The 26982-nt window shown below is 42.6% G+C and overlaps 1 long non-coding RNA gene across 1 annotated transcript in view; it reads right to left on the bottom strand.

Annotated features, from left to right (window-relative positions):
* The window catches only part of LOC148146843 (uncharacterized), a 32240-nt gene extending 9986 nt beyond the window's left edge, over nt 1-22254 (bottom strand). The window contains exons 1-2 of the long non-coding RNA XR_015760009.1: nt 22152-22254; nt 6326-6462 (exon numbers count right to left, since the gene is read on the bottom strand). This is a non-coding gene — a long non-coding RNA (uncharacterized LOC148146843). The remainder of the gene's footprint in view (nt 1-6325; nt 6463-22151) is intronic.
* Nucleotides 22255-26982: the final 4728 nt, after the last annotated feature.

Genomic DNA, 26982 nt, shown 5'->3' on the forward strand with positions numbered 1-26982 from the left:
GGTACCTTAATGGAAGAAAATCCTGGAAAGACTGCACCGTTGTTCAAGTGCAGGGAGCAATGCTTAGTGTTACATTCTTGATTTTAAACTTTATATATAATGGAAGCTCCTGAATATTACACATATTGGTGAAGAAAACCTCTTCGTGTAATTTTCTTGAATTTTGGAGTGACAACTTTTCATTTGAAACCCAACTGTTGAGCATGAATAGTCATTGATTTTGTAAAATTTTAACACCAAATCAAATTTATTTTGTCTTCTTTTCTCATTTTTTTTCTTTTGTTTAGTTGTAGTATTTTTTGTTTATTTTCCCACTAACGTACTGCCTGGGGAGGGACAGCAGTGGCGGTGGTATTGGGTGGTATTGGGGAGATGTCCGGTGTGAGGCAGCAGCTGGGGGACTGACCTGGGATTCCCGGTGAGTTCCCGATACACAGTGCCAGAGCCAAAGGCACGGCCGAGGATTGGCACAGACAGTGCCTGGATCAGGGGTTGGCAGTCGGAGTGAACCCAACTTGGTGATGAGGATCCCCTGATATCTGCAGCGATGACAGCAGCAGGGGAGATCAAGCCAGCGCGGGGAAACATACAAAAGTGGAGGAGATTGAGCCCGTGTAGGAAGTGTGTCCCAGCATCGCTAAACTCTTAAAAAGACTGTAATAGTTGAACTTTTACTTTATTTTCTCGGTTTAATACTCAGAGAGACTGTAATGTTTAAGTTATAACTTTGTTCCTTATTACTTTCTAACTTGTTCTTAAGTTTTTGTACCGAGGTACATTGAAAAGTTTTCACCGTACTCCTGTACTTTTGTACTTGAGTACACGTGACAATAAGGTCTAAATCTGAATTTGATTGTCCTTTATCTGATCCAAGAATGGTTCATTCATTTTGTACTTCTGCAAAGGTGGAACATTGCTGCCATGCAAATGCACATTTCAGCAGTGAGTGAAGTCAGATGGGATTTTTCTCCTCTGCAGCTTACAGTCACATCTAATAGAAATACCATCTTGATGCAGAAATCATCTCCTGTAAGTGATCACCAGCAACAAGACAACTTTAACCTGAACTGCCAAAAGGAAATCTCAGCCTGGCTTGGAATCCCGTTCACCATCATAAGTGACCGTAGAGTGCTTTGAATGTGCAATGAGTTCTGCGTTTGGGAAATGCCACTGTAGCCTGTGACACTCAAAATGCTGGAGGAGGTGATGGATAATTGTGGAGGGGGGTGATGGATAATTGTGGAGGGGGGTGATGGATAATTGTGGAGGGGGGTGATGGATAATTGTGGAGGGGGTGATGGATAACTGTGGAGGGGGTGATGGATAACTGTGGAGGGGGGGTGATGGATAATTGTGGAGGGGGTGATGGATAATTGTGGAGGGGGTGATGGATAATTGTGGAGGGGGGGTGATGGATAATTGTGGAGGGGGTGATGGATAATTGTGGAGGGGGGTGATGGATAATTGTGGAGGGGGGTGATGGATAATTGTGGAGGGGGTGATGGATAATTGTGGAGGGGGTGATGGATAATTGTGGAGGGGGGGTGATGGATAATTGTGGAGGGGGTAATGGATAATTGTGGAGGGGGTAATGGATAATTGTGGAGGGGGGGTGATGGATAATTGTGGAGGGGGTGATGGATAATTGTGGAGGGGGTGATGGATAATTGTGGAGGGGGTGATGGATAATTGTGGAGGGGGTGATGGATAATTGTGGAGGGGGGTGATGGATAATTGTGGAGGGGGTGATGGATAATTGTGGAGGGGGTGATGGATAATTGTGGAGGGGGGGTGATGGATAATTGTGGAGGGGGGGTGATGGATAATTGTGGAGGAGGTGATGGATAATTGTGGAGGGGGGTGATGGATAATTGTGGAGGGGGGTGATGGATAATTGTGGAGGGGGTGATGGATAATTGTGGAGGGGGTGATGGATAATTGTGGAGGGGGGTGATGGATAATTGTGGAGGGGGTGATGGATAATTGTGGAGGGGGTGATGGATAATTGTGGAGGGGGGTGATGTTGATGGATAATTGTGGAGGGGGGTGATGGATAATTGTGGAGGGGTGATGGATAATTGTGGAGGGGGTTGATGGATAATTGTGGAGGGGGTTGATGGATAATTGTGGAGGGGGGTGATGTTGATGGATAATTGTGGAGGGGGTTGATGGATAATTGTGGAGGGGGTTGATGGATAATTGTGGAGGGGATGATGGATAATTGTGGAGGGGGTGATGGATAATTGTGGAGGGGGGTGATGTTGACGGATAATTGTGGAGGAGGTGATGGATAATTGTGGAGGGGGTGATGGATAATTGTGGAGGGGGGTGATGGATAATTGTGGAGGGGGGTGATGGATAATTGTGGAGGGGGGTGATGGATAATTGTGGAGGGGGGTGATGCATAATTGTGGAGGGGGGTGATGGATAATTTTGGAGGGGGGTGATGGATAATTGTGGAGGGGGTAATGGATAATTGTGGAGGGGGTAATGGATAATTGTGGAGGGGGTGATGGATAATTGTGGAGGGGTGATGGATAATTGTGGAGGGGGTAATGGATAATTGTGGAGGGGGTGATGGATAATTGTGGAGGCGTTGACTGATAATTGTGGAGGGGGTGATGGATAATTGTGGAGGGGGTGATGGATAATTGTTGAGGAGGTGATGTTGATGTCACAATTGTCAGCATCCGAGGAGCAGGAGAATCGACGTTTTGGGCATTAGCCCTTCTTCAGGAATGAGGCTGGTGTGCCAAGAGGGCTGAGATAAAGGGTAGGGGGGAGGGAATTTGGGCGAGGGGTACTGGGAATACGATAGGTGGAAGGAGGTGAGGGTGAGGGTGATAGGCCAGAGAGGGGGTGGGGGCGGAGAGGTCAGGAAGAAGATTGCAGGTGAAGAGGGCTGTGCTGAATCCAGGGGTTGGGACTGAGATAAGGTGGGGGGGGAGAGAAATGAGGAAGCTCGGGAAATCTACATTCATCCCGTATGGTTGGAGGGTTCCTAGGCGGAAGATGAGGCGCTCTTCCTCCAGGCGTCGTGTGGTCAGGGTCTGGCGATGAAAGAGGCCAAGGACCTGCATGTCCTTGGTGGAGTGAGAGGGGAAGTTGAAGTGTTGAGCCACGGGGCGGTTGGGTTGGTTGGTCCGGGTGTCCCAGAGGTGTTCCCTGAAACACTCCGCAAGTAGGCGGCCTGTTTCCCCAGTGTAGAGGAGACCACATCGGGTGCAACGGATGCAGTAAATGATGTGTGTGGAGGTGCAGGTGAATTTGCGATGGATTTGGAAAGATCCCTTGGGGCCTTGGAGGGCAGTGAGGGGGAAGGTGTGGGCGCAAGTTTTGCACTTCTTGCGGTTGCAGGGGAAGGTGCCGGGAGTGGAGGTTGGGTTGGTGGAGGGTGTGGACCTGATGAGGGAGTCACGGAGGGAGTGGTCTCTCCAGAACGCTGATAGGGGTGGGGACGGAATTATATCCCTGGTGGTGGGGTCTGTCTGGAGGGGCGGAAATTACGGAGAATGATACGATGTATCCGGAGGTTGGTGGGGTGGAAGGTGAGGACCAGTGGGGTTCTGTCATGGTGGTGATTGGAGGGGCGGGGCTCAAGGGCGGAGGGGCGGGAAGTGGAGGAGATGCGGTGGAGAGCATCGTCGACCACATCGGGGTGGAAATTGCGATCTTTGAAGAAGGAGGCCATTTGGGTTGTTCGGTATTGGAATTGGTCCTCCTGGGAGCAGATGCGGCAGAGGCGAAGGAATTGGGAATATGGGATGGCGTCTTGACAGGGGGCAGGGTGGGAGGAGGTGTAATCTAGGTAGCTGTGGGAGTCCGACCGACTCCCACAGCCCGCTTGGCACACCAGCCTCATTCCTGAAGAAGGGCTTATGCCCGAAACATCGATTCTCCTGCTCCTCGGATCCTGCCTGGCTTGCTGTGTTTTTCCAGCACCACATTTTTCAAAATTTTATTATAGACCCCCTAATAGTCAGAGGTAATTTGAGAAACAGATTTAAAATGGTGATGGAAAAGGATAGACCAGATCTAAAAGTTGAAGTTCTACATTAGAGAAAAGCCAATTTTGACGGTATTAGGCAAGAACTTTCAAAAGCTGATTGAGGGCAGATGTTCGCAGGTAAAGGGACGGCTGGAAAATGGGAAGCCTTCAGAAATGAGCTAACAAGAATCCAGAGAAAGTATATTCCTGTCAGGGTGAAAGGAAAGGCTGGTAGGTATAGGGAATGCTGGATGACAAAAGAAATTGAGGGTGCAGTTAAGAAAAAGAAGGAAGCATATGTCAGGTATAGACAGGATAGATCGAGTGAATCCTTAGAGTATAAAGGAAGTAGGAGTATACTTAAGAGGGAAATCAAAAGGGCAAAAACGGGACATAAGATAGCTTTGGCAAATAGAATTAAGGAGAATCCAAAGAGTTTTTACAAATACATTAAGGACAAAAGGGTAACTAGGGAGAGAATAGGGCCCCTCAAAGATCAGCAAGGCGGATTATTTTGCATCAGTATTGACTGTGGAAAAGGATATGGAAGATATAGACTGTAGGGAAATAGATGGTGACATCTTACAAAATGTCCAGATTACAGAGGAGGAAGTGCTGGGTTTCTTGAAATGCATAAAGGTGGATAAATCCCCAGAACCTGATCAGGTGTACGCGAAAACTCTGTGGGAAGCTAGGGAAGTGATTGCTGGGCCTCTTGCTGAGATATTCGTATTATCAATAGGCATAGGTGAGGTGCCGGAAGACTGGAGGTAGGCAAACGTGGTGCCACTGTTTAAGAAAGGAGGTAAGGACAAGCCAGGGAACTATCGACCGGTGAGCTTGACCTCGGTGGTGGGCAAGTTGTTGGAGGGAATCCTGAGGGACAGGATGTACATGTATTTGGAAAGGCAAGGACTGATTAGGGATATTCAACATGACTTTGTGTGTGGGAAATCATGTCTCACAAACTTGATTGAGTTTTTTGAAGCAGTAACAAAGAGGATTGATGAGGGCAGAGCAGTAGATGTGATCTATGTGGACTTCAGTAAGGTGTTCAACAAGATTCCCCATGGGAGACTGATTAGCAAGGTTAGATCTCATGGAATACAGGGAGAACTAGCCATTTGGATACAGAACTGGCTCGAAGGTAGAAGACAGAGGGTGGTGGTGGAGGGTTGTTTTTCAGACTGGAGGCCTGTGACCAGTGGAGTGCCACAAGGATCGGTGCTGGGCCCTCTACTTTTTGTCAGTTATATGAATGATTTGGATGCGCATGTAAGAGGTATAGTTAGTAAGTTTGCAGATGACACCAAAATTGGAGGTGTAGTGGTCAGCGAAGAAGGTTACTTCAGATTAAAAACAGGATCTTGACCAGATGGGCCAATGGGCTGAGAAGTGGCAGATGGTGTTTAATTCAGATAAATGTGAGGTGCTGCATTTTGGGAAAACAAATCTTAGCAGGGCTTATACACTTAATGGAGTGTATACACTTAATACACTTAATTCCTGAAGAAGGGCTCATGCCCGAAACGTCGATTCTCCTGCTCGTTGGATGCTGCCTGACCTGCTGCGCTTTTCCAGCAACACATTTTCAGCTTATACACTTTATGGTAAGGTCCTAGGGAGTCTGGCTGAACAAAGAGACCTTGGAGTGCAGGTTCATAGTTCCTTGAAAGTGGAGTCGCAGGTAAATAGGATAGTGAAGTTGGGAGGTCATGTTGTGGCTGAACAGGACATTGGTTAGGCCACTGTTGGAATATTGCGTGCAATTCTGGTCTCCTTCCTATTGGAAAGATATTGTGAAACTTGAAAGGGTTCAGAAAAGACTTACAAGGATGTTGCCAGGGTTGGAGGATTTGAGATACAGGAAAAGGCTAAACAGGCTGGGGCTGTTTTCCCTGGAGCGTCTGATGGGTGACATTATAGAGGTTTACAATATTATGAGGGGCATGGATAGGGTAAATAGGCAAAGTCTTTTCCCTAGGATGGGTGAGTCCAGAACTGAGGGGCATAGGTTTAGGGTGAGAGAGGAAAGATATGAAAGAGATCTAAGGGGAAACCTTTTCATGCAGATGGTGGTATGTGTATGGAATGAGCTGCCAGAGGAAGTGGTGGAGGCTGGTACAATTGCAACATTTTAAAGGCATCTGGATGGGTATATGAATAGGAAGGGTTTGGAATGATATGGGCCGGGTGCTGGCAGGTGGAACTAGATTAGGCTAGGATATCTGGTTGGCATGGACGGGTTGGACCGAAGGGTCTGTTTCCGTGTTGTACATCTACTCTATGACTTGTCCAGTGAAGTAGACAGCTCTTTGACGTTTTGCATTTACTTACTTTTATTTAATATTATTGTGTGCTGCTGATTCCAGGAACTGACACTGAATGACATGAAGCTAACAGCACCACGATGCAAATACTTTGAGCAATCTGAGCCAGAATTCTCAAATAAAAGCCAAGTGGGTGCTGGAGGTCTGAAATAAAAACAAAAGGCATTACAGAAACACAGCAGGTCTGTCAGCACTAGCCAACAGAGAAACATTTTGAATTCAATGACTTTTCTTCAGAACTGAAAAGTCATAGTATGAAGGTTGTTCACTGACAGCAGAGGAGAAGCAGGTGGAGCAAATGGTAAGAGTTTCCAGAGAAAAAGGCACAGGGTATATTAATGAAAGTAGAGGAATGACAGAGATATTAAATGGATGTTAAGGTAAGTGTTAATAGCAATGCATGCAAACAAGGCATTGGTGAAAGGTATTTTGAAACTAAAATAGATATCAAATTTCATACCCTGTAACTTTGAATTCAGTATTGAGTTCTGAGGGCTATGAAGTGTCAAAGTGGAAGGTTCGTGCTATTCTTTCAGCTTGCATTTACCTTGCTGGAACACTATAGCAGGCCTAGAGCAGAAATGTTAGCTCCTATTGGACTTGAAATGTTACACCTGTTTTTTTCTTTTCACATAGGCTTCCAGAACTACTGGGTTTTACCAGCACTTTGAGATTTTTTTTATTACTGAGCCAGAACAATTTGATTTTGGGCTGTGCTTCAGTTATTAATTACAAGTTAATATTTATCCTTCAATTATCATCACTAAACTGACTGCCTGGTTTGTGGGATCATGCTGTGCACAAACTAGCTGCTGTATTTCCTATACTACAATCATGCCTACACTTCACCTATTCCAAAGATTGTCTGACATGACAAGAAGAATTATCACAATATTTTTCCTGTAATAATTTCTGTGCTTAACACTTAAGTCGAACCTGGACAATTAAAAAAAACCTCTCCTTTTCCCATTATGGCGATTAGTCTCAGAGTGACACAGAAGGACAACTGTTCTCTGAATGAATGGCAAAACAGTTGTTACAACTTTAACAGGAAGAGGGAGCTGGAAATCAAACCCCAGCGCTCCATGCGATGCACAAGAGATTGTAAATGTTTTATTCAAACACAAAATGGTCAACTTGTTATTTTTTTATTACTGTTTTCGAGAACATAAGAAAGTTTCACCCAGTTTCTTCACTAAACTGAAAGGTTATTAAATGCAAAAAGTATTCTGACAATTAGTAGCAGAATTGGTGACCAATAAGCTGCAACGTGGACTTGAAATCTATTCCCTTTTTATCCCAGTGTTTGGTTAAAGCACAGGAAACAATGTCTGTCACATTTCTCATGTGGTCATAAACCATGTGTCACCATGAAGTGGAATATGGCAACAGACTAATGCAAATTGTCAGCCATTTTACAGTGTCAGTGTCCCTTTGTTTTGGGAAATCTTTTTCCACGTGAAACTGACTTTTTGTACAAGTCTGATGATTTAAGCAATAAAATTAATTAATTCATATTTAATGTAGTACATCTTCATAACACTCAGCGACACTGAAGGAACAACGATATAGATCCAAGTCAGGATGGTGAGTGGTTTGGAGGGGAACTTGCAGGGGGTGGTGTTTCTTGTAACTGCAGCCTTTGTTCTTCAAGATGGAACTGATCATGGGTGTGGAAGGTGCTGTCTGAGGAGCTGCAGCAAATTTCTCTGTGCATCTTCTCGATGTGGCATACTCTTGCTACTAAGCATCGGTGACGGAGGAATTAATGCTCAATGTTAGGAGGTGAGTTACTTTCTGCAGTATTCCTAGCTTCTGACTTGTTCTTGAAGCCATTGTATTTGTACAGCAAGTCCAGTTCAGTTTCTATTCCTCCAGGTTGTTGATAGTGAGAAATTCGGTGATGGTAATGCCTTTGAGTGTCAAGAGGAAATGTAGTTAATCTCTTATTGGAGTCGGTCATTGCATGGCACTTGTGTGAAGTAAACATTCCTTACCATTTATCAGGATGAAGGGTTATGCCTGAAACATCGATTCTTCTGCTCCTCGCACGCTGCCTGACCTGCTGTGCTTTTCCAGCACACACTCCCGACACTTATCATCTATCAGTTGATGCATAAACACTGACTGAATCATGTTGCATGGACCGCTTTAGTATCTGAGAATGGTGTTGAACATTGCGCAATCATCAGTGAACATCCCCACTTCCAACCTTATGATGGAGGGAAGGTCATTGATGAAGCAGTTGAAGATGATTGGGCCTAGGACACTACCCTGAGGGACTCTGTAGAGATGTTCTTGAGCTGAGATGACTGATCTTCAATATAACCATCTTCCTCTATATCAAGATTTAATCAAACCAGTAGACAATTTTCCATTCATTCTAGTTTTGCTAGGGCTCCTTAATCCTACATTCAATTAAAAATGACCTTGTCAGCCCTATGTCCCCTTCTGAGTTTAACTCTTTACCAGTGATAAAGTTGGGAGCTGAGAGATCCTGGTGAAGCCTACTGTGTGTGGGTTTGAAAGGGTTCACATTATGGAGCATCACTCACCATGATAGTTGTACGTACTTGTGGGAAAAACAGCTTAGGATCTCAAAGATGCGAGAGCTCACAGCATTTCTCTTTCACTGTCTCTGTAACAATGTCTAGAATAATAGTGTAATCTGTAAATAATTTTCAACAAGCAACAAAATATATTTTAATTGTAAGAGACTTTCTAGTTCGACCAGGAAGCAGCTTTCTTCTCTCACATTAGACCAGGCTGTGTAGTTTACTATACTGAGTGTACCTTTATCATGAGGTGCAGCTCAGAGAATGCAATACGCTTACCTACTATCCAACAAAGCCCAAACTGAACAGGTTGTTCCTGAGTAACTGTTGCTCCATAACGTTGGTGATAGTATTTTCTATTCATTTATTGATGATCAAGAATATACTGATCGGCCAAAAGTGCCTAGACTGGATTTGCCCTGCTCTTTGTGGACAAGACATACCTGAACAATCTTCTGTATTGTTGGGTCCATGCAGCTGTATTGGAACAAAGTTTGGGAGGAGATTTGTAGCTCGGATGCTCATTGTTGTGGTTCTGTCCGCTGAGCTAGGAATTTGTGTTGCAGACGTTTCGTCCCCTGTTTAGGGGACATCCTCAGTGCTTGGGAGCCTCCTGTGAAGCGCTTCTGTGTTGTTTCCTCCGGCATTTATAGTGGTTTGTCTCTGCCGCTTCGGGTTGTCAGTTCCAGCTGTCCGTTGCAGTGGTTGGTATATTGGGTCCAGGTCGATGTGCTTATTGATTGAATCTGTGGATGAGTGCCATGCCTCTAGGAATTCCCTGGCTGTTCTCTGTTTGGCTTGTCCTGTAATAGTAGTGTTGTCCCAGTCGAACTCATGTTGCCTGTCATCTGCGTGTGTGGCTACTAAGGATAGCTGGTCGTGTCGTTTTGTGGCTAGTTGGTGTTCATGATATTGGAACAACTTGACAAGGGGTGTGGCAAGTTCTGAAATGTAAGTGTCCAGTAGTATTGTCAGAATGTCGTCAGGGTTCATAGCCTTTCTATCCAGCTGTTTCTGATTGTGATATGTATCAAATTGATTGGAGACTGTCATCTGGAGTCTTCATGAACCGCAGAGGTTCCCATTGACAGTGGCTATCAAGTGGCTGGGGATGTCCTGATGTTGTAACAGGTACTACATGAATACAAGTTTATCATTTTTCTCTGGAATCTAACATGCAAAAATATGAAATTGAAGAAGGGTTCAGTTCCTCCAAGCCCATTCCACTGTTCAATAATATAAGGTGTGTGGTTTATATACATTTTAAGATCATTTATGTTAGTGTTTGGATTTCAACCTAGTAGTATATGGATGTTGGACTATGTTTGGAAAGGGCTTAATAGTTAACATGTCAGTCTTTCTGCAGCTATGTTTTCAGAACAATATGAAGGAAGTAGTTCCAGAATTCTATCGTAATTTGTTGGCATTGGGAGAGTTTTACAAGTGGACAGAAAATACATTGCAGAACATTAACTTGTTTTCAGTTAAAAGGATCAGAATTGGTTTTTTTTCCCTGATTAGGAGAAATACCCAGAGCCTGTAAGACATTTTGCTTTTCATTCACAGATGGCCCGATTAAACCCAGATTGATGCAATAATTCTCCTGAAACAAAGAGTTAATTCAGAAAAGTTAGAAATGAATTACTTCACCATAAAGGTGTTAGTTTAAAAGTTCCAGAGCAAAGGTGTTTGGCCAGAACCCTGACGGGGTTACTCAAAGCTGAGAAAATCTAAAATCAGTATGTGAATGCTCAAGACCAGAAATTGAAATCATCAGTTTATTCAAACCTATACACGTGACAGAGAATTCTTTCTTTGAGAACTGTCAAAGTGTGCTGGTGGGATAGATGAAATGTTATGTTTTATGTTCAAATCTTTTAAATTGTGTTATATGCCAACAGCTTATTTATTCTATTTTATTACCTTTGCTTTTGCATAACAATTTTTTAATTTTATTGTCAAAACCAGTCTGTATCCTTGCATGTTTGTGTTTCAGTGATAGACCACATGATTAAAATGAAGAAAAATCTAGCAAACAGGCTTTAGTCTGGGATTAGACTTGTTCCAATCATGACATCAGCTGAGCCCATAATAGATTTGTGTGTGTTTTGATTTCCACATTATGATCTTACTCCCCGATAACCCTTGATTTCCCGTCTAACAAGAATCTAACCGACTCTGTTTGAAAAAGGTTAAAAGACTGCATTACCACATTCTTAGACAGAACGTTCCAAAGTTGCACAAAACTCTTAAGAGAAAAAAAGAATTCTTTTGATAACTGTCCTGGAGAGACAGTCCCTAATATGAAAACATTTTGGGCTGATCCACAAGAGGAAACATCATATCCATGTTAACCTGACCATGTATACTGGTGCTAATTGATAATAAATACTGATATGGACATATATACTGGTGTGGACATGTATACTGGTACGAACATGTATACTGGTATTGACATATACACTGGTGTGGATAAGTATATTAGTACAGACATGGATACTGGTGCAGACATGGATACTGGTGCAGACATACAGACATGTATACTGGTACGGACATGTATACTGGTACGGACATATAAATATGTATACTGGTGCAGACATGTACACCGGTGCAGACATGTACACCGGTGCAGACATGTACACCGGTGCAGACATGTATACCGGTACAGACATGTATACCGGTACAGACATGTATACTGGCATGGACAAGTATACTGATATAGACATAGAGTCACAGAGATGTACAGCATGGAATCAGACCCTTCGGTCCAACCCGTCCATGCCGACCAGATATGCCAACCCAATCTAGACCCACCTGCCAGCACCCGGCCCATATCCCTACAAACCCTTCCTATTCATATACCCATCCAATTCATATACCCATCCAAACACCTCTTAAATGTTGCAATTGTACCAGCCTCCACCACTTCCTCTGGCAGCTCATTCCATACACGTACCATGTATACTGATATAGATATGCATACTGGTGCAGACATGTATACTGGTGCGGACATGTACACTGGTATGGACATGTATACTTGTACTGACATGTATACTGCTACAGACATATATATATACTGGTCCAGACAGGTTTGCTGGTGTGGATATACATACAGATGCAAACATGCATACTGGTGTGGACATGTTTACGAGTGTGAACAAGTATCCTGTACTGACATCTATGCTGGTGCTGACACGTGCAGTAGAACAGACACATATATGAGTGCAAACATGTACACTGGTGTGGACATATATGCTGCTGCAGACTTGTATGCTGGCATGGACATGTATACATGTAAATTGGTGGAGAAACGTACACAAGTGTGGGTGTGTACATTGGTCCTTATATATATATATTCTGTTGCTGACATGCAATTGGTGCAGACATGTATACTGTGACATTCTGCACTCTACCTTCTGAAAAGGTGAGTCAGAAACCCATACAATGCCTGAAACAGACTTGGCAGCAAGACTGTCTGAGAATATACAATATTGTATTTTATAGCAATCCAGAAGCAGTCAATCATACTCAAATAGCTAGCATCAGAAGCACTTGGATTTGATATCCTCTGAACATTACGACATTCTGTGGCCTTGGCATTATCCACAGAGAAAGTGAAAGGAAGTTTACAAAACATAAATTTAGCTACTTTACCGTATATTGTTTTGAAGAAACTTTAACAGGCGCCATGGATGACAATGAATAAGGAGTCTGAAACATATTAGGTACAAGTATTATTGTTTAATCAAGACAGATCTTTGATGGAATTCAAATTATTAAAGAGTCAGTGAAACTTCAGACGGCCCTGCGTTATGTTACTTGTCCACTTGTTATTGCATTGTAAATTTCAGCTCAACTTGTTTTAAAAATATAATGACAAAGAACACTGATCCTAGGGGAGGGGAAAGACAAATACTAAAATCTGCAAGAACTAACTACAATGTTTTAAAATTTTTTTTAGACTGTCGACTTCCAAGCATTGACTTCAAAAGCAGTTGATTCAAAAATGTGACACAAAGTATGAGTAATTACAGACAAGATAGAAATCTTAGACAGTAAAAGAAATTGCAACACAATGCTGCAAATATTTAAAAAAGAACCTTTTGTATATTCTAACTTTGGATAACAATTGTAGCCAAGTTGGTAGATGCACCATCCAATTCAAATTGAACTGTTCTGACCAGCCTCCACAACACTGACATAGGCCATTGTGCCCAATTGGCGAATGCTGGGGTTAAGCTTTGTCTCACTGTCATATCTTACTGTTCCAAAGTTGACTAAATGGAAAGTGCTGGCGTCAGCCACCTCTGTGCTAAACTACCATAGACCACCATTGACATACATGACCTACAGAACAGCAGTGACTGTAGTGCCATTGTCCACTCTGCACCAGGTTTGTAAGTCACTCTCAGTCTCTCCAATCCTGCAGACAAAGAGACTTATCCTGTCTTTGAGTGTTGGATCACCTCCTCAATGCTGGGACTTTGAGGCTATTAAGGTTTGGAAAGTGCTCACAGTCTTCAAGAGTCCCTTGTTCAACAGGAAGGGGACATGAAATAACATAAAACTAAGAACTGTGAGTACTGGGATCCTGAACCAAATACAAGGTGCAGGAGCAGCTCAATGGGTCTGGTAGCATCTGTGGAGAGAGAGCAGCAGTTGGCACTTCTTTAGAATATCAAAAGTCTTTTCTCTGGAGTGGGGGAGTCCAAAACTAGAGGGCACAGGATGGTGCCAGAGGAAGTGGTGGAGGCTGTACAATTACAACATTTAAAAGGTACCTGGATGGGTATATGAATAGGAGAAAGTGAGGACTGCAGATGCTGGAGATCAGAGCTGAAAATGTGTTGCTGGAAAAGCGCAGCAGGTCAGGCAGCATCCAAGGAGCAGGAGAATCGACGTTTCGGGCATAAGCCCTTCTTCAGGTATAAGCCCTTCTTCAGGTATATGAATAGGAAGGGTTTGGAGGGATATGGGCCAAGTGCTGGCTAATGGGACTAGGTCAGATTGGGATGTCTAGTCAGCACAGACGAGTTGAACCGAAAGGTCTATTTCCATGATGTATGATTCTATGACTGAATGAAACCTATATTCATTTCCTTTCCTTTCGCATCTTTTACTCTATCTGCTGTGTTCTCCTTAAATACATCTACACTATGCATCTCAGTTACTTCTTGATGTAACAAGTTCCACATTTTAACCTTTCAGTAAATATAGAATCATAGAGTTTTTACAGCACAGAAAGAGGCCCTTCAGCCAATCGTGTCTGTACCTGTCATTCAGCACATATCTACTCTAAGCCCATTTCTCAGCACTTGCTTATAGCCTTGTATGTTATGATATTTCAAGTATTCGTCTAAATAGTTCTTAAATATCATAATGGTCCCTGCTCCTGTCACCCATATAGGCAGATATTCACCACCCTCTGGTGAAAGGAATTCTCCTTATATCTCCTCTAATGCTCTCCCCCATATTTTCACTCCATTTTCTTGCTAATTAACCTTTCTACGAAGGGGAAAGGTTTATTCCTATTAACCTTATTTATGTCCCTCATAATTTTGTCTCCCCGAATTATATAGCCATCAGTTTTCTCTGCTGTAAGGACAATAACTCCACCCTATCTAGTCTCTCCTTGTTGCTGAATCATTCCGTCCCAGCTAACATCCTGGTGAATCTCCTCTGCGCCCTCTCTCATGCAATCACATTCTTACTTTAGTGTGGTGAATCAAAACTGCGCACAGCGCTCCAGTGCTGATATTATATACAGCTCCATCATAACTTCCCTGTTGTTATACTCAATGCCTCACTAATAAAGAACAAGTATCCCATTTGCTGCCTTCATTACCTTATTCACTGGTCCTGCAGCCTTCAAGGATCTATGGCAATGTACACCAAGGTCCCTTTATGCTAATTACTGGTCATTAAGAACAAACTGTTAAGTTTATCTTGAATTCTGTATGATTTAATAGACAACCTTATGTTTAGAATGGATTTCTCAAAATTTTTTCCATATCTAACTTCTCAGCTCATTTATCATTTTACAAAATGCTTTCTGCTGAACTTCTCTAGAGTAAAGACTCCGATGTTGTAAGTGATTCCTGATAATTATAACCTCTCAATTCTGGTAAACCCTGGTAAATATGTTATTGTACATCTATATCCTGAGCTGTGTACTATCCACCTGATTTGAAAATAAGTGGCACTGCATTTAGACTTACAGCTCTTGAGTGAGAAACACATAGAATATAAAATTTAAAAAGGTAATTCAACCCAAGCTCTCAGCCTATCTTTATATCTCTTTTTCCCTGTCATGTACTTGTCTACATTCTCCAGCATTGGCCAATGTGTTATGACCAGATCCTGGGAGAAGTTTCCAAATTTAGTACAGCTTTGGATGGAGACCCCCAGTTGTTAACCTCTAGGGTGAAGGGCAATGAATTGACCCCTTTTCTTAATTCACCCATTCCCTCAGTTGGTCATAACAATGAGTTAACAAAAGGGTGGGTTTATTTGTTACTAAACACAAAACAATTATAAGAATTTTAAGAATGCAATACACATAACACAGACATTCAGAATAAGAAGGGAGTCCAAAAGAGGACAGAAGTTGAAAGATAAATGGATCAGTCTGTCTGGTGGTTTGAGAAGAGGACATAATGGAATGTTGGTATTTGAATCATCAATTTCAGGACTTTTGGCTCAGCAGTTTTAGTTGAAATTGTGCTAAACTTTTGATGGTGGTTGTTCAGCGGCACTCAGAGCATAAGAAGTTTTCTGTTATCTTGTTGCCCTTCAATTAGCTTGTTAGGTAGCTGGCTTCTAGCAGTCAAACTAAGAGATCATTTTACCTGCAATGCAGAGGTGAGTAGAAGGCGTCTCTTCAACTGTATCTTCAGTGTGCACAGGCACTGGAACCGAGGCTGGTACACTGGATACCTCAGTCCACTGGCACATCCATGTATGTTTGTACACATTCTTCCTCCAGCACACATACTGGCTAGGACTGCCAGCCAGCCTTTAATCCCAGTTTTAAATATTTTTTAATATTCTCCCTTCCTAAGAAAGCTTGCAAGAGGTGTCTGCTGAGGATGAGGAGATAATTAGCTCCTTCATTATCTCTTCATGTTAAATTTCTCGCTTTCTGTTTGATGTTTTCCTGACACTTTAAAAGTACAGCATTCCATGGATCCTACACAGGGCTTTGCCAGACAACAGTGAATTTACAATCACAGTCTTTTTGCTTTGTCCATAGAATCTTTCTTCTTAAAATGAAAAATCTTTTGGAATCAAGCTTAAAAACGTCCAGAGTACTTTGGTGTTGACCTGTCAGCGTGACAGGGAGTTCCAGATTCTAACTCTGGTCTGTGCAGAAAGGCTTCTCCTTATTTCCCTACTGGATTTATTGGTAACTGTAATACATTTACCGTCTAAAATTTTTGATCTTCCCACAAGTTGAAAGACTATCTCCACATCTGCCTTCTCCAAGATGTAATTTTTAAGAGGCTTTTATCACCTCTAAATCTGTTTATATAAGATAAAGTCCTGATCTCTCTCTTGTATCTCCCCAAGAAATGCAACCTCTCAATTGCCACTCCTGTTTTGTTTGAACTCTTCCTAAGATAATTTAACAACTGCCTGAACTGTTCAAAAGCTGTGTAGGGAATCCCAGACATGAACTTGTGTCCTGGGACTAAATGGACTGTACAGGCCTCAGGAGATTGGCTTCCTCATGTGTCATGGTATGAAATTGGAGCAGGAATCAATAAATTTTCTTGAGGACTCTTCTTGAGATTTCTTGAAGGCTACTTTTTGATTATTTTTGGATGTTAAAATTGGAAGCTCCCTTTCCAATCTCGCTAACCCCTCATGGTAATAGATGAGGAATTTGGACTTAGACAGAAGCAGAATTAGAAGAATTCATCAAAACCCCCAATTTACTACTCTATGTAACTTAAAACCACAACACACAAAGACATTGATTTCCTAGTTGTCACAATATTTATATAGGCACAAAAGGCATAACTTAGCATGAATGTTGCTTAAAAAACAACACATGGCTTTATACAAAAATCAATCACCTTAAACTACTTTCTGCGATCTGGCAAGATCACACTAAATTAGTACATGTCTGCATCTACACTGCATTTCAAGAAATTGAAAATATGAGGCCTTTAGATGTGAAAACACAAATGCAAATCTTCATGAAATAAACTGTTCAATATTAAGTTACATAATGAACATAATGCTCATTCCCTTCATATCCTTTACATTTTTCCTATACAGTAACCCCTGAACCCCTGCAGCTTTAAGCTAAAGACTCCAAATTAATTTGCAAGGAATTCATTATCTCAGTTTTTCTGGTCTCCAGTTCAGTGAATCTTACTTTTTTTACAACAGGTTTTAAACAGTTTTCTGCCACTGTCTAGACATTCAGGCCTTTTCTGCCAAATGCAACCACTTGCTGCTCTTCCCACCCCCTTATAGGGCAAAAAACCATAAGAAACAGGAGCAGGAGTAGGCCGTTCAGCTATTCAGGCCTGCTTTGCCTTTCAATGGGATGAGGACTTTCCCTGAAAAGTTGATTCTCCTGCTCCTCGGATGCTGCCTGACCTGCTGTCCTTTTCCAGTACCACTCTGATCTCCAGCATCTGCTGTACCCACCTCTGCCTCATGGCTGATCTGACATTCTTCATGTCCACTTTCCTGCCCTTTCCCCCTAACCCTGGATTCTCCAACTGGTCAACAATCTTTCTATTTCAGCCTTAAATATACACAGGGACTCTGCCCCTACAGATCTCTGTGGCAAGGAGTTCCAAAGCAAGGAATTCCAAAGACTCACAACCTCATCTTACATTATTCTGAGACTATGTCCTCTGGTCCCAGACTCTCCCATGAGGGGAGAACATCCCCTCAGCATTGACCCTGTCAAGCCCCGAAAGAATCTGATATGTTTCAATGAAACCCCTTCTCATTCTTGTGAACTCCAACGAATAGAGTCCCAACCTGTTTAATCTTTGCTCAGAAGACAATCCCTCCACACCGGGGATCATCCTTGTGAACCTTCTCTGAACTGCCCCCAAAGGAATATTTCATTAAATAAGAGGAACAAGACTGTTCACAGTACTCACTCACTCACTCACTCACTCCTTTCTGCAGCCCCTTCATTTTGCAGAGCTTCTCTCTCCTGACCTCCCTCCCCAGCCTCTCCAGCTGAACCTCCTCCCCGTGCTGTACTCTCAGCTTCATCCCGGATGCCTCACTTTCTGTTCCTATTTTCCTTCCACTGACTGCTGCCCCTCACCTGCCTCCTCCAATCACAGGCTGGCTCTCTCCTGCATTTGCTGAGGAAGGGTCCCTTGACTGCAAACATTAACTTTGATTTCTCTCCATGGGTGCTGCCAGACCTGCTGAGCTTTTCCAGCAATTTCTCTTTTTGTTCCTGCATTTACTGTTGGTAAGTTCATAATGAGCCCATTAGCAGCAAATCCAAGAGTGAACCAGCCTGTGATTGGAGGAGTACCTTGGAGACCGTTCTCTGATTGGTCTGAATTTAAAACCGTATATTCCCTGATTTTCATGACAGTAACACTGAGATGTGCAATTGGGAAGTATTGTTCTGCAGTGGAACAGATACCTCATAGAACAATGCTACACTTTAAAATGATCTAAATGCTCCAAACAGAAGTATCCTAAATTTAACTAGATCTATCTTATTTAAAATGATCGTAATTTTGTAGATTTCCTGATGGGTTTAAATGAGTAACCATTTTGAGAAGGAATTAACAAAACAAAAATCACGACTGAGTTAATTATCATTAATGGCTGAGGATCCTGGGATTGTATTCATTGGAGTTTAGAAGAATAAGGGGAGATCTAATAGAAACTTACAAGATAATACATGGCTTGGAAAGGGTGGACGCTAAGAAATTGTTTCCGTTAGGCGAGGAGACTAGGACTCGTGGACACAGCCTTAGAATTAGAGGGGGTAAATTCAGAACAGAAATGCGGAGATATTTCTTCAGCCAGAGAGTGGTGGGTCTGTGGAATTCATTGCCGCAGAGTGCAGTGGAGGCTGGGACGCTAAATGTCTTCAAGGCAGAGATTGATAAATTCTTGATGTCACAAGGAATTAAGGGGTACAGGGAGAATGCGGGTAAGTGGAGTTGAAATGCCCATCAGCCATGATTGAATGACGGAGTGGACTCGATGGGCTGAATGGTCTTACTTCCACTCCTATGTCTTATGGTCTAAATTCCTGTCTTTGAAATATGGGTCAAAATTCTGGAACCCCCTCCCTATCAGCATTGTGACCAGCAATGAGTTAAGATGAGGAGGAATATTTTTCTCTCAGAAGGTAGTTAATCTGTGGAATTCTTTACCATGGAAGGCTGCCAAGGTTGGGTTATTGACAGACAGACTTTTAGCCAATAAGAGGGAATCATGGAAAAGGCAGGAAAGTGGTGTTGAGGATGATCAGATCAGCCACGATCACATTGAATGGCGGAGTGAACTCAATGGGCTGAATGGCCTACATCTCCTTCTACACCTAATGCTCCTATTGTAGGTCAACCTACAGCAGGTGGACTACAACAGTTCAAGGCGGTAGCTCACCCACACCTTCTCAATATTGTCAAGGGACAGACAATAAATGCTGGCCCAGCCAGCGACACCCATACCCCTGAGTGAATTAAAAAGTGTAATAGATACTAAGTGATTAATATTAAATTAAAGTTGCGCAAGTAGTTTCTGGGCAGAATATTGATGAAGGTATCATTGCTTCGAGTAGTACAAAATGTGTTATATATATGCAGTCGATCAAGTCACAGTTGAAACCCTCTGGATGCATTACAGTCAGATAAAAAACAGCAGGAATTAATTGGTCATTCAAAATATTTCTCAGGAATAGTTTTGTTTCTTCTCAATGATCTGCATTCGTGCAAAAGGTATAAATATAATAATTGTACACACCTGGTACTTTCTCTAATACTACATCTCATGCTATGGTATAAACTACAACTCCTCAATAAGGGCAAAATCACAGAAGAACCACCAGTCACATAAAAGGAACAGATTGGGTTTAATTTAAAGCACAGGAAATAGAAAACAAAATAAAAATGTGATTGTGTGGCCAAGGAGAGACTGTGTGAAAGAAATTCAGATAAATGTCACACTTGCAGACTTTAATAAAATAAACTGAAGCTAATGTTTGGGTAATGTAAACCTTCTAACTAGAGTATTAAATCTCTCAAACAGTCTGTCACTTTGGACACAGATCACACCCATTTGCTCCATCCACTATATTTCAATGAGCTGTTATGTTGTGATCAATTCTAAGAGGAATCAGAAAATAATTAATGTATCCTCCCTTGATTATTTATAGTTTAAACAAAGAAATTGTCAATGATGAAGTATTAGATTGAAGATTTCATTAACATTAGGGAAAAAGTATTTGTACATGTTCCAGATAGATTATTGTTTCAAGAAACATTGCTTAGAAAAAAGTCAAAAAAGCTTCACACTTTGAGAAGCGACAGTTGTGAAAACTGTATAAAATGATCGAGATAGATTTCAACATTAAGATCCAGAGGTTGTTCACCCTAATCTTAACCCAAACCCAAACACAAACAGACATTCCTTCACTAAGTCACCATTGTAGGAATGCCAGGGGAGTGGTATGGGTTTGGTCATTAGTCTAAGAATACAAGTGCCACATTTCTAAAAGTAACAATTAATATTATCCCAGAATCCTGGGAAATGTGGCTGTTAATATTAATTCTCATTTAGTGTGTCCAATATCCCACCCCTGGAGAGAGAATCCATCCTGGGCTACAACTTGGCTCAGCACGTTGAGCAGTTTTCACACTGGTTACATTTCTCTTTCGTCTTCCTCTCCTGAAAACATTTACATCTTGCTGAGCTGTGATCCCATTGCCACTTCAACCAATGAGGTCATTGACTTAGCGGGTCTCCAGGCAATGATGGTTTGTAGCCAATGCAGATAAACAAGGTCTTTTCCCTGGCATTGGGGAGTCTAGAACTAGAGGGCATAGGTTTAGGGTGAGAGGGTAAAGATTTAAAACAGGACCTAAGGGGCAACTTTTTTAGGCAGAGAGTAGTGAGTGCATGGAATAAGGTGCCTGAGGAAGTGGTGGAGGCTGGTACAATACAGCATTTAAAAAGACATCTGGATGGGTATAGGAATAGGAAGGGTTTACAGGGATATGGGCCAAATGCTGACTAATGGGACTGGATTAAATAAGGATATCTGGTCGGCGTGGACGAGTTGGACTGAAGATTCTGTTTCTGTGCTGTACATCTCTATGACTCTAGGACCTATTTTTTCCCCAAATCAACCTGTTCAGGGGTGTGATACAGTGATAGTAACATAGCGTCTGTGACCTTGTCTTAGAGAGAGTGAGAGTCTAGAGGATTTGTTGCTGATTGTTCTTCCACTAGGGGTCAGTGGATAGCAAAGAACAGAGAAAATTTACAACCCAGGAACAGGCCCTTCAGCCCTCCAAGCCTGAGCTGATCCAAATGTACTGTCTAAATCTGTCGGTCAATTCCTAAGAATCTGTATCCCTCGGCTCCCCACCTACTCAATAATCTGTCCAGACGCATCTTAAATGAGTCTACCATGCCTGCCTCCACCACCTCTGTGGTACGGTGTCTCAGTGGTTAGCACTGCTGCCTCACAGCACCAGGGTCCCAGGTTTGATTCCAGCCTCAGGTGACTGTCTGTGTGGAGTTTGCACATTCTCCCTGTGTCTGTGTGGGTTTCCTCCCACAGTCCAAAGATGTGCAGGTCAGGTGAATTGGCCATGCTAAATTGCCTATAGTGTTAGGTGCATCATTCAGGGGGAATGGGTCTATGTGGATTACTCTTCAGAAGGTCGGTCTGGACTTGGTGGGCTGAAGGGCCTGTTTCCATACTGTAGGGAATCTAACCTTATTTACCCCATCCATACCCCTTCATGATTTTATAAACCTCTAAGGTTACCCCACAGCCTTGGAGAACAAACAACTTAGCAAAGGCCAAGAGCTGCATCTTCGTGCACATTTTAGGCATCAACCTTACAAAGGTTATGAGGAAAATTTAATCAAGTTACAGGGAAACTTTCCAGTAGAATACAGGCATTTGTCTGTTCATATACTCATGACCATGTCTTCTTACATGAACTATGATTGAACACTCAACAAATGTTAAAAGGTCAAACACTGTCTCCAGTAACGCCCAGACAGACTGTAAACATACTGTAAGCCACTGATAACTCTAACCTGAATGAGACCAGCCCAGAGATCCACATCCAGAGCTGGCGAAAAGTGTAGCTCAGTGCAGGTGGGACCAGTGAGCAATGGCCTTTGAGATGTTCCAAGTTGAAGCTGGAAAGCCAGTGTAGAAGCTGAGAAAGCAGAGGGTGCAGTTAGCAACAGGAAGGAATCAATCTGCTCCGGCAAGTGAACACGACAGAGTAAAAGTACTTACAGAGCTGGAGAAGAAACTAACCTTCAGGAAATGCACAGGTGGCAAGTTCAGAGGGTGCAGCAGGCGGTGAGGAAACTCTTCCACCCTGAGCCTAACTCAGCCAGTTTTCCAGAGAGTCACAAATACACAGAGTCCAAGGCAAGGCTGCAGTGGCAGCACTGAAAATTAACCAAAGACCACATCAATTTGCAGGAGTGCCAGCAGCAGGGGGACACAGAGGGCTGAGATGAACACTTCCTGGCAGATGTGACAAGGTGGAGAACAAGCATTTGACTGCCATGATAATACAGAGCCCAGGAGGAATTTTGGTCTGGAGACAAGAAAGTAAGTAAGAGGCAGAGAAACAGGTGTTAACCTTGATACCATAGAAAATGTATCCATTCTTTTGGATGCTTCTCTGTGGCTGAGACCTGAGATCCTCAAACCATCCTTCATTAAACTTTGGGATTTAGGAGATCTGAAACTCCAGACATACCTGCACTTTTACATTCAGCAGACAGTTGTCTGAAAACACGGTTGAGTCTTTTTTGAAGAATCTACCTTTTTAGCAGAATATAGAGAATGGAGATAAGGAAAAACTTCTTCAAACCAGCATGGTGAATCTATGAAATCCATCACCACAGAAGGCTGTGGAGGTCAGGTCAATGAGTATATTTAAGATAGAGATAGATAGGTTCTTGGTTGTTAAAGGGATCAAAACTTATGGGGAGAAGGCAGGAGACTGGGGTTGACAAACTTGTCAGCCATGATTGAATGTCGGAGCAGATTCGATGGGCCAAATGGCCTAATTCCTGCTCCTATGCTTTATGGTATTAAGATGAAGTAGTAAAGATGTCTACTTATTGCACAGAACTCTCCCAGGGATGCAGCAACTGAAACTGCAGTCACAGTTCAACGAAAATGTTCCTGCAGGATTGGATAGTCTGATCACTGTTGGAAAGGAGGAATGTAACATGGTGCTAGTTACACTTCTCCAACAGTAAAGGAATGATGAGATGTCAAGAGATATAGAGTTACAAAGAAATCTTCAATCCTGCAAGAAAGAGCTTTCAGAGCTTCAAAATAAATTTAAGATCACTGGTGCTTCAGGCAGTGTTGATTTGGCCATAACCACACAGGTAGAATCCAGTTGTATGCACAGTCTAACTACCTCAGAGCATTGACTGACAGCAGTCAAACAGCACATTCAGGCATCACAGGCAGAAAATGAGAAGCTTACAGAAGATTTATAAAAATCTTGGCACTCAGACATCTTGTTTTCTCATCCAAGCAACACTGAGAAAGGTATTTTGATGGAGGAAATAGTCCATCATTAAAGTTTAGACCACCATGAACAACCAGCTGAAGAGAACGCTCTGCTGCAGTTAATGAGTGAAAACCGAGCCTTTCAGAAATAAACACGGAGAGAGAGAAAGAACGTGGAGATTTAGTCAGAAATTACTAGAGAAACTCAGCAGATTTAGCAATATTTGTGAAGAGGGAGAAACAGAGTTAGCATTTAGAGTCTGATATTGGAATCCATAGTTGTTTCTCTCTCAGGTTAATTTGCTGTTAGTTTTGTCTCATCACAGGATTGCTTGATCCAATTAAAGAAAATTGAAGCACATATCTGTAAAGACATGAACATGCATCGTGCATCACAACAGAAAACCTCTTGGGTAATGCCAGCATGCAGTTATCTATTGGGTAGTACAGACAGGTCCCAACATGTCAAATGCTGGTGGGAGTGCCATTGAAGCTGTAAAGCAAAACACTCTCAGGCAAGGCTGAAGCTTGAAATATATTTCATACAGGTAATCAGACACCTTTGTACCTTCCATTCAAATCCCTCACGACCAATATCCTGGGGATCACCATTGAGCAGAAACTCAACTGGACTCACTACATAAACACAGTGGCAACAAGAGCAGGTCAGAGGCTAGGAATACTGCAATAAATAACTCACCTCCTGACTCCCCGTAGCCTGTCTACCATCTACAAGGCACAAGTCAGAAGTGTAATTCTCCCCACTTGCCTGGGTGGGTGCAGCTCCAACAACACAAGAAACTTGACACCATCCACTCCCTCCACCACTGATGCTCAGTAGCAGCAGTGTGTACTATCTACAAGATACACTGCAGAATTCACCAAAGATCCTCAGACAGCACCTTCCAAACCCACAACTACTTTCATCTAGAAGGACAAGGGCAGCAAATACACAGGAACGCTACCACCTGCAAGTTTCCCTCTAAGCCACTCACCATCCTCACTTGGAAATGTATTGCCATTTCCTCACGGTTGTTGGATCATAATCCTGGAATTCCCTCCCTAACGGCATTGTGGGTCAACCCACAGCACATGGACTGCAGCAGTTCACTACCACCTTCTCAAGGGCAACTAGGGCTAGGCAATTAATGCTGGGCCCAGACAGTGACATCCATGTCCCATGAGTGAATAAATACACACAAATTCAGAGTCAATAAAAATATTGCTGTGCTGGAAGTCTGAAATAACAACAGGATGTGCTGGAGAAACTCAGGTCTGGCAGGTCTGTGGAAAGAGAGCAGAGTTAATGTTTTGAGTCCATATTACAGTAATTTTACAACTTGATAGAGAGGGAACATCACCACCTGTATGTTCACCTTGAAATGATATCCCTAGATCTGGAATAATATTGCTCCAGTGTTTCTCCATAGTCTCTAGGTCAACATTTTGACATTCCCTCAGTAATAACTATGTCCCTCCACCCCTGTAGCAGCTCAGTCAGCAGAACCATGCTCTCAAGGCCAATTCAGAAATGCCAATAAATGCTGATTAGGACAGCAATAATATATCATTAAACTGAATATCACATGACTGAGTAATAAATGTTGTAGGAAGAGTTATGACTTAGCCTCAGAATAGCAGAGGATTACAAAAGATCCTGTTATCACTGATGTTGGCTGAAGAGTCAGAGAGTGGTTCTTTAATACCACTATCATCATATTTCTGAAAGAGGTGGACATTTTCAGATGTTGCAACATGGACAGGATTTCATAATCTAGAGGATTCCCCGAACAAGGAAAATTTGCAGTTAGTCAGAAATTGCTTGACCTTTTGAAAATATGGACGGTCACTCATGCCCTTGAGAAGGTGGGGCCAATGCAGGGCAATCCCAGTTCTAGAATCTCAGAATTATTAAGTTGCAGGTGGTCATTTGGCCCATTGACCCTGTACTAGCTCTTTAAACAAGCATTACCCAGTGCCAGCTTCCTCCTTTGTCCCCATCCCCTTACAGACGGTTTCTATCCAAATAAACATCTAATGCTCTCATGAATCCCTCAGTTGAACCTCCCTCCACCATATTTTCAGGCAGTGCATTCCAGACGCTAAATATTCATTGTGGGAAAGAATTTCCTTTCTCTCCTCACCTTTGCTGATCATATTAAAGCCCTTGGATTCTTGTTCTTTCACAAGCAGGCCAGGCATTGATTAACTTAAGGTGCTCTTCCTGCTCAGCTTTGTAGGAAAGTTAGATTTTCAAATCAAAATTGATTGTCATATCTCAGTTTTGTTGATTTTGATAGAAGCTTCACAGCTATAGATCAGGAGTGTCTGTTTTAAGACAGCATTCATAGGTAGAATATTGCAAGGGACAGCCAGGATTGATGCAGAGGAGGGCAACTGATGCAAATAAATGGACATGGGACCAGAGAGCCAAAGAGACACCAAGAGTGACGCAGTGGTTAGCACTGCTGCCTCACAGCACCAGGTTCAATTCCACCCTCGGGTGACTGTCTGAAGAGTTTGCACGTTCTCCCAGTGTCTGCGTAGGTTTCTTCCAGGTGCTCTGGATTCTTCCCATAGTCCAAAGATATGCAGGTCAGGGTGAATTGGATATGCTAAATTGCTCAGTGTTTAGGCGTGTGTAGGTTAGATGCATTAGGCATGGGAATTGTAGGGTTACAGGAAAAGGGTAGGGGGATGTTTCTGGGTTGGATGCTTTTTGGTGGGTTGACTGAATGGCCTGTTTCCAGAATGTAGGAATTGTATTCTAAGTTAGTTCATTAGTGACATCCTAGCAAAACAATTGAAGCTTCAATGGAGATATGAGTCTTTTTTTAAAGGCGGAACACTTACAAAGTGGATACCATGTGATTATTATGACCAAATACTAATGACGCTTATCAGGACCAAATCCACTTCAATGGGACTGTGTTGACAAAGACAGGGGTGAAAATGCAAGAACATGACTAAACAAAGTCATCCTGACCCACAGGGGAATGGACAAGTGATATTTCAGACCTAAAGAATTCAAAACCTTGAAGTTAATAACTTTTCTTTGCAGAGATGATGGTTAATCTTATTCACACCTAGAGATTGAAGTGCAGAAAGAGAGACATTCAGGTTGAACAAATTTGAATGCAAGTCTGAGACAATGCTAGAATTTAAATTTTCAATACCAGCACTAATTGGAGAGGTGGACCACAGGGTCTGTTGCCATGCTGTACAGGATCCGGTGACTCACGGATTTCTCTCACTTCTGAGACACACAAACGGTCAGTACCAGATCACCTCCTAACCCAAGACCCTTAGGATTGCAGTCCTGCCAAGAGCTTCTGGATAATCTGAGGCTGGCAGTTCCATGGGATCTTCACCAGGGGT

This window comes from Chiloscyllium plagiosum, unplaced genomic scaffold (assembly GCF_037043375.1).
Source record: "Chiloscyllium plagiosum isolate Xiang-an unplaced genomic scaffold, Cpla_swu_hap1 HiC_scaffold_18, whole genome shotgun sequence".
Lineage (NCBI taxonomy): Eukaryota > Metazoa > Chordata > Chondrichthyes > Orectolobiformes > Hemiscylliidae > Chiloscyllium > Chiloscyllium plagiosum.